Source organism: Perognathus longimembris, chromosome 12, assembly GCF_023159225.1.
Source record: "Perognathus longimembris pacificus isolate PPM17 chromosome 12, ASM2315922v1, whole genome shotgun sequence".
In the NCBI taxonomy this organism is placed as follows: Eukaryota; Metazoa; Chordata; class Mammalia; order Rodentia; family Heteromyidae; genus Perognathus; species Perognathus longimembris.
The window spans coordinates 38,977,234-38,985,784 of record NC_063172.1 but is presented as its reverse complement, the minus strand read 5'-3'; the positions used below and the strand labels follow the sequence as shown (position 1 = coordinate 38,985,784).

Sequence of the window (8,551 nt, the reverse complement as noted above, 5' to 3'; positions counted from 1 at the left end):
TACCAGAGCGGGCCCCGGGTTGTTGGGGTGTGCTTGTGCCCTCCTGCGAGTTTGCTTTGGGGGGCGGTATGTGTGGGCCCCAGTAGGATCAAGTATCCGGGCGCGGGTTGGTGCCCACAGACTCTGCTCCTCTGCTGAGAGGGGTGTGTGTGATCGGGCCCAGGTGTCCCTGCTGGGCTGGTATTGCCCACCAGCGAGCCTGTGACTTTTGTTCAAAAAGTCCGCGAGGACCAGGAGCCTCAGGTCCGGTTTCCAATGCCTGCCAGTCCCCAGGCCCCTGTTGGGGAGGGGGCGGGGCCGGTGCAGCTGGTTCAGGCTCCTCTGCTGCCTTGGCACTGCTCCGCCTCTGCTAGCTCCTGTGTCCTCCCAGAGTCTGAAGTGACCTTTTGCCGCCTGATTTGGGGTTCTTTGTTCCCTCAGGGTGGGGAGGGGGAGGGAGGGAGCTCTAGCTTCTTTGTAGGGTTTGGGTCTCTGATAGTTGGTCTCCCGTTGGGGGAGGGGATAATGGGGAACTTACTGGTCCTGGATTGTGTGTGTGTCCCGCGCTGCTGTTGGCCCTTTGGGGGTGGGGTGCTGAGGTGTGGCGATCTGTCATTTGGTGGTGGCAGCCCGGCTCTCCCCTTCTGCACTGCCCGGTTCCCCTGTCGCTCACATCCGATTCTGGTTGTGCGGTCCTGTACCTCCCCTCTGCCGCCGTCAGTCTCGATCAGTCTGTGCACCCCCTGGGGTCCGTGGAGTCCTGCTGTCTGGACTCTGTGCTCCTGGCGTGACTTTTCGGCAGTCGGTTTGTTGGCGCCGGGTCCTCTTTCCCAGCCTGGCTCTGCTTGGGCCAGGGTCGGCGGGTCGGGAAGGGTACCCCAGAGATTTTCCAGCTCCGTGCAGGTTATAGGCTCTTCTTTAAAAAATTTTTTTTTTCATTTCCTGAATTTCTCTGTTGCTTCTGGCTGCCGGGTTTGCTGGGTTTTTGAAAGGGTGTTGGGTGCTGGAGTTCCCAGCTCTCTATTCAGTTGGAGTGAGTTGGGGTGCCTCCCTACTGTGGTGGCACCATCTTCCTTCTCCTCCTGTTTTGACAATTATTTGAAGACAGGTAGGAAGACACTACTCATTTTTTAAAAAACTGACCTTCCCTTAAGGCCTGGACATAGCAGCGTAAACAATGTAAATGAATCCACCACTACCAGTTGTCATAGCATATCTATGTTATCTGCATATTCTAAGGTCAGAAATGTGCCTGCCAATATACCTGGGAAGGGTTGCTTAAAAGCATGGTTCTCTGGGATGGTTGGGACCTATGCTTTCATTGGTGCTGATCCCAGGATAGGTTCCCTGGTGGATTTGCTCCCCCTTTTCTGGGGGGTCCAAGCTGCCTCCGGGACCTATTCTGCTGTCCTAAGTCCACTCAGATGACCACTGAGGTAACTTCTCCTGACTGAGCGCTCTATTTCCATCCACCACGACAATCTACAAATTTGCCCTCACACCCAGGGTAAGTGATCATCTAAACTAGGGCTCGGATCCGATTTTCCAATTTACCGTAGGGCCACAGGGCCGTGGCTTCTGGGCCACACCAAAAATCTTGGCGCCAAGTTCCAAGCCCCACTCAATGACCATCGCATAGGGCCACAGGGCTGCGGCCACAGGGCCACACTCCGCACTTGGTCCGAGACACAGTGATTGGGGTGACGATTCCATCGCTGATTGTCTCTCACATTTCAGCTGACCAGAGTAATACCGAGGACGTTTGGTATTAACTCCTCAGCTCCGCTAATCACTTACCATGGGAGGGGCACAATCATCCACCACAACAGATTTGAGACTCCAACCAGGGTGAGTGACCATTAGCTGGGAGCTTGGATTTTCCATAAGGCCACTGGGCCACCATAAATCTTGGCTCCAAGCTCTGAGCCCCACTCCCAGGGAAGGCCACTGGGCCGCTGACCTTTAGCCACTGGGCTAGGTCAAGGGAATCAGCAATTGCGGGTGTTTGGAGTCAACTGATCTCTAGTTCAGCTCTGCTGGTCACTCATCAAATGGGGAACAGTCTAAAGCTGCTCACAGTCTTACAAATTTGGACTTACATAACTTCTATGAGCGCTCAGGTGGATGGAGTTCTCTCTCTCTCTCTCTCTCTCTTTCTCTTTCTGCCTCTCTCTAAACTCTGCCTACCTGCCTATGATGGGCTGGTACTAGCTTCCAAAAGTACCAATATTTGTTTAACATCTGCTTTGATTGATGTTTGTTAAGCTTGGAGATTCGGTTAAGTTCTGCTTGTTGTTGGCTAAATCCTGTTTTCTCTAGCATTGACCACGTGGACAATAGAATTAATTTTAGCAAGTGCCATCTTGGTTCCATCAAAGTTCCAAAAACTCTTGGAGGTGGAGTCCCACCCATCCCAGAGGTAATGGGCATGCAAAATTCCTAGAATTCCTTGAGGCAGGGCAGGGACTTGGGAGACTCAAGCTCCTGGTAACCCTGCCCCCCCACCCTAAATTCTGTAACTGTGGTTTTGCAATTCAAATGTGCCTTGTAATTCAATGCTAAACTGGTTTCTCAAAATGTGGCTTCTTCATTTCCTCACCAGATAATCTGTGAAAATTTTTGTTTGCTAGGAAAAGTTTTTTTGTTTTCTAACTGACCATGTGGTTCTAAAATATGGGCAAAATAATATAATTTTGTGACTGGAATTACAAAAAACTTACATGGCCAATTAAAATTAAAATCTAAGTGTGCCTCAAAGCTTGTGCACTAGTGTCTGTATGACTGTCTGTCTGCTGTCTGTTGGTAAAACATGTAAAATCTGGCATCATGGTTTCAAAATTACTTGCTTTTGGCTACTATTTTAACTTACTTTAAGTCTTCTGTTAAACTTTCCTTTGCAGCCTGTGGGTGGAGTCACAGTGCACCAGACCCCAAGCCAAAAGAAAAATTCCAGGTTTTAAACCCAAACTGATCATGTTTGGGTGCAAGCAAATGTGTCTAAGAAAAACTCCGAAAAATTCAAATATGCAGCATGTGGTATAAGTACAATGATGTAAAACCAGTGTGTTATTTTTTTATGTCTATCTATGTTAAAAGTCAAATGTACATCTGATCCTGGCAATTCTTTGGTATTTTGATTCTCCATTTTTCTCTCCTGTGCTCTCATATTTTGCTTTATAGGATTCAGGTCAACATGTGTGCTATCTGTGTGGACTGTGGTGGTCTGTGGCTACAGGGGTGGCCACAGGGTTGCATTGGGGTAGCATTGGTCTTCCCCCTCCAGGTCTCAGAAACTGTCATGGCTGCTACAGAGAGCAGACTTGGTTGGCCTTTGGTCTGTGTGGATTTTGTGACTAGGAAGATGGTTAAAGGCACAAGCCTTCTAAAATCTGTTTAAAGTTGTAACCCTGCTTAAAGCCAGAGTACTCAGAGTAAGCAACCAGGGAATACTGGGAGATTTCAAATGTCCTTAACCAGTCTTGCGTAGAAATTTTGCAGGCAACCCAGCAGGAGGTGTGACAATCTATCCAGGGGACTCTGAGATGCCACTACAGCCTCACCCAGATCCAACTCATCTCCCTTGCCTGCCTCCATCACACCTGAATAATGAAGCCTGCTGATTTGGGATGGAAGACACAGCCACTTTGGATCCACTGAAGCTGAGACTTTTACATTGTCTTAACCCTTTGCCCTCTTGATTATTAATTCATTTGTGCTCTCTTCCACCTGCCAGTAAGGTTAAATGATTTGATTTGATGGCACATGGATCTCATTCAGTCTGCTGTTCTCTAACTATAAACTCTGGCAAGTGTTTGTTGGTCAATTCTCATCAAGTTACAGATGAGCTCTATTCCTATTGTTCTCCTTGTTGCTGTAATTGGATATAAAAAGGGCTTTTATGGCTAGAACTCCTCGGATTGCGGTTCGAAGCCAGCCTGGGCAGAAAATCTCTCTAAAACTCCATCTCCCAACTAACTAGCAAAGAGCCAGGCAGGAAGCTTGGCTCAAGAGAACCAGAGAAATGTTGAAAGTGGCACGGTGGCTCAAGTGGTAGAGTGCTAGCCTCGAGCAGAAGTGCTCAGGGACAGTGCCCCGGACCTGAGCTCAAACCCCGTGAATGTCAATGGGAGCATGCCATCCCAGCAACAAGCACCTGGACCCCTGGGACTCGGCCAGTCCAGGGAACAAGGATCATAGAGAGGAGTAAGAGGAGAATGGTGTCACATACTAAATGGAGTCACTTTGTCTTGCCCTTTCAAAATTAATCAGAGCCGGGAGATCAAGAGGAATAGTTGTTTACCCACCTAATGTTCATACCTGTCCTTCTTCCATCTGGACAGAAACTTGCATTCTTACCCTAGTTACTTGCTATTTGTATACATATATATATGTGTATATATATACATATATTATATATTATTATATATATTATATATTATATATATTATTATATATATTATACATATATATATATATATATATATATATATATATATATATATATATATATATATATATATATATTAGCCTCTGACTGGTTACTCCCAACCAGTCCATTATCCCTAAACACTTCCTTCCTGCCCTCAGTCCAGTTATTCCTCCTTCCTTGTAATGGGCCAAAATTGGGTTTATGTTCCAAATGGAACTTTTCTGGCTTATGCCCAGGGTGTGTTCTCCCATGTTGTTCATGTTAACTGGTCCTGTGAACTTGTCAGCCTTTTGCCTGACCTTTTCAAAAGTCTCTTTTAACAGGATAATATCCCTCACCGAGGTTGCCACCTGGGAACTTGCAGTTCAAGGCCATCTTCTTACTACACTGCTCTGCCCAGTGCAGATCTGGACCCTGAAGACCCCAGGCCCAGGGACTCCTTGATGTGCCCAAGCTGCAGGAGGTAGTCAGAGAAGACCATGACACCTATTGGCCCTGATAACCATTCTCGTGGAAATGATGAGGACTTTTACCAACCAAACTGGACAGTACCAGGCCAAATGATGAAACAGGGATCCCTGACTACTTTGCCCCTTTTCAGCAGGCAGTAGCTCCAGAAGAAATAACCTCCACCCATACTCCCAGCCTGGTACCCCTCCTCTGTTATTAATAAACAACAAATGGGGGAATGTTAGCATTTCCCTAACCTCAGGTCCTCAGCTCCTCCCACTAGCCCCCAGATCCACCCATACCTAATGAGCCACTCCTACTCACTAGTAACTACTTCGCCTTTACCACAGAGAAGCTGCCACCTGGATAAGGTGCAGATGCCATGTAACTCCCTCTCCCGTGGGAACTATGGCCCCACTAATAAACCTCCTTATGAATCTTCTTCTCCTGTCTGTGATTATTTCCACATGATCCTCTGGGATGGCTGGGACCTATGCTTTCATTGCTTATATCACAGTTACATGAGTTCTTGGCAGGTTGGATCAAGAAAGAGTAATTTGGAACAAGTTTTACACCTATTTAGAAGAAATACTAGTATTTTCTTAAATCGTATTCTAGAATTCTAGAATAGAATATACTAGTATTCTAGAATAGAATATAGAATAGAAATACTAGTATTCCTTTAAATACTAGTAGACTACTAGTATTCCCTTAAATAACAGGTTACAATAGAAAGATACTGCCTGGAAGTTATCCTTTTCACTTTGGTTCATTTTTAGTTTCTGTAGTTTTTATAGCTGTCTGTTTCATTTGCTTATATTACAATCCTGCCACAAAATCTTAAAGCACAAGATACCTATTATTTCTTGAACATCTTCATTTTTCAAGTTTCATACTCTATTATGTCCACAATATTTAAGCAGTTCTTGAAGAGGAAACAAAAATATAAATGGGTAGAACTTTCCTAAAAATGTAGATGTTTCAAACTACAATGGTACTTAATGAGAAGACAATGCAGGAATTGAAAAAGAAAAAAAGCAAACATTCAGGTGCAGGGAATGTGGTTCAAGTCTTTGGATTTAAAAACAAGATCCCTCAGAGAAGTTGAGTATTGTAGAATTTCTAAAAATTTCCTCTGCGCCCCTTCCCCCAATAGACCCGAAAAGCCGCAATCTAAACTTCTGCAAACTACATTTGTGAGATGCTACAGATGATGATCAAAGCAGTCAGAGGGAGAAGGATGAATGTGTCTTCCATTTAGCTAGTTTGTAGCATAGCCTCTTTAGCTGTTGGTGGATCAGTAACAACTACTGGTACCAGAAGTGCTTTAAAGAATAGGCGTTAAAAACAACAACAACAACAACAACAACAACAAAAACCCTACTGACCATATTTTCTGTTTAAGTCAACAACTTGAATTCATGGCTAGGAAAATTTTCTAAATGGTAAAGTGACTCCAGGAGAGATCGCTCCCTTAAATGTAGTAGGGAAGAAAAAAAAAAGATTTACACTAATAGATATAGTGATAACAGAGAACTGCAAGATAGAGAACACACACACACATAAAATCAAGACAATGCTATAGGTTCAACAGTATTCCATGAGGCTAGAAAATCAGTTAACTTTGAAAGCCCTAGCAAAATATCCTCTTGTTTATAAATCACATATTTATCATATGACCATGTTGAATCCCTTTCCTCCCATACACTGAAGAATCCTTTAGTCAGCTTGTAAGCACTCTGCATTTCTTTACCAATCTTGTAGCTGACTATCTTGTTAATGTCGATTTTGTTATGGGTAACTGGAAGCTGCCGGTGCAAGGCCTTGAATGTGGTATCTGACATTGTTTGATAGTTTTCACTAATTGCTGTCTGATACTCATTTTATGTACTCTCTATGATTTTCATAAAGTCCTTGGCAGCTTGGACTTCATTAGAAACAGTTACTGAATCTTGTATATCTTTATGACTAACCAACTGAACATTGCCATCTTCATAATAGTGAACCTGAATCTTTAGCACTCCAACTACCTGGGCTGTAGGTGGTGTGATTGTAAACTTCCACTCTGATCTCCAACGACCATTCCAGAAGTTTTTAGGCTGAAACTGGTGTCTTTCAACACACACAATTATAGTCTGTTGCCCATCTATAGTTTTAGCATAAACAGTACAGAAGCCGTTGAAATAATAACCTTTCATGTCGGCTCTGAAAGCACTGTCACAGGTTTCTCTCCAAGACTTCAAGCCTCCATCTACTTCCTCTGGCTGAGGGTCACTTGCTTCTTTCCATAAGTGATCAAACTTAAAGAAAATTTGTTCCTTGGATCTAAAAATCTGCTATTACCCAGGACATCGTGCTCTGTTATTAGGACCTAATCTTCATATCCTTCTATCTTCACAGATGAGAACTGAACCATATTATACTGGGCAAATGCATGTGCTGCCCCTTCCCTGAGGAGATTGTCATTATTAAGTAGTAGCTGAACATCATTGAGTACTTCATTAAACTCTCCTGGGGGTGCATGGGTGATGAATTTAGCAGCTATGTGTACCTTCTCCTCATCTGACACCCGATCCTTGAAGTCAGCCATCTTGGGCTGCTCTCTCCTTTTTCTTTTAGAAATTACATTCATGAGGAAACCTGGACTGCCTGGGTCAATGACATTCTCTCTCTCTCTCTGTCTCTCTCTCTCTCCTTCCTTCCTTTCTTCCTTCCTTCCTTCCTTCCTTCCTTCCTTCCTTCCTTCCTTCCTTCCTTCCTTCCTTCTTTCCTTTCTTCCTTCCAACCTCCTTCTTTTCTTTGGCAGTCCTGGTTCTTGCACTGTCCCTGAGTTTCTATTACTCATGGCTAGCACTCTACCACTTGAGCCACAGCACTACTTCTAGCTTTTTGTGTTTATATGGTACTGAGGAATTGAACCCAGGGCTTCATGTATGCTAGCAGGCACCCTACCACTAAGCCACACTCCCAGCCTCTTGTCTGCTATTTGCTGCTGAGAAAAGACCTGCAGAACATTGGGGGCACTATTATAAGGCTACCCACTGAGATTTTTACAAAGGTAGAACAGAAATTTAAAGGAGGAAAGATACCCTTTTAAAAATTGTGTAGGGGAAATTAGACACTCATAAGGAAAAAACATTGCACAAAAATTAACTCAAAATGGATCATGGACTGAAATAGGAAGCAAAACTATAAACTATTTAGAAAGGAGAAAAATGCTCTTCTGGTTCTAGGGTTCCTAAGAAGTTCTTAAATTTGACACAAAAATCACAACCCTGAAAAGGTTGAACGGAATGATTAAAATCAGAAACTTTTGCTTTATGAAAGGTCTTATTAAAATAATGAGAGAAAAGCTACAGTCTGGTAGAAAACGTTTGTAGACCACACACCTGACAGAGGCTTGGCATCTAGAATGTATAAAGAAATCAATGAAGACAATCTCATTATAGAACAACTTTTTGCTTCCTCTTGTTAGTGGGGATTGAACCAAGGCCCTTGAGCAAGTGCTCTACCAGTGAGTATCTCCAGCCTGCAATCTCATGGTAAAGTGGGCAAAAGACATGAACAGGCATTTCATAGGAGAGTATACATAGATAACTAAGAAAAATGTAAGTAGATGTTCAGCAGCACTGGCTACTATGAAATGCAAATTAAAACCATAAAGTACTTTGACTTGGTCCTTTTCAAGATAGC

General features: G+C 43.8%; 1 pseudogene; it reads right to left on the bottom strand.

Annotated features, from left to right (window-relative positions):
* Nucleotides 1–6,426: 6,426 nt before the first annotated feature.
* Nucleotides 6,427–7,448, bottom strand: LOC125360602 (annotated as a pseudogene).
* Nucleotides 7,449–8,551: the final 1,103 nt, after the last annotated feature.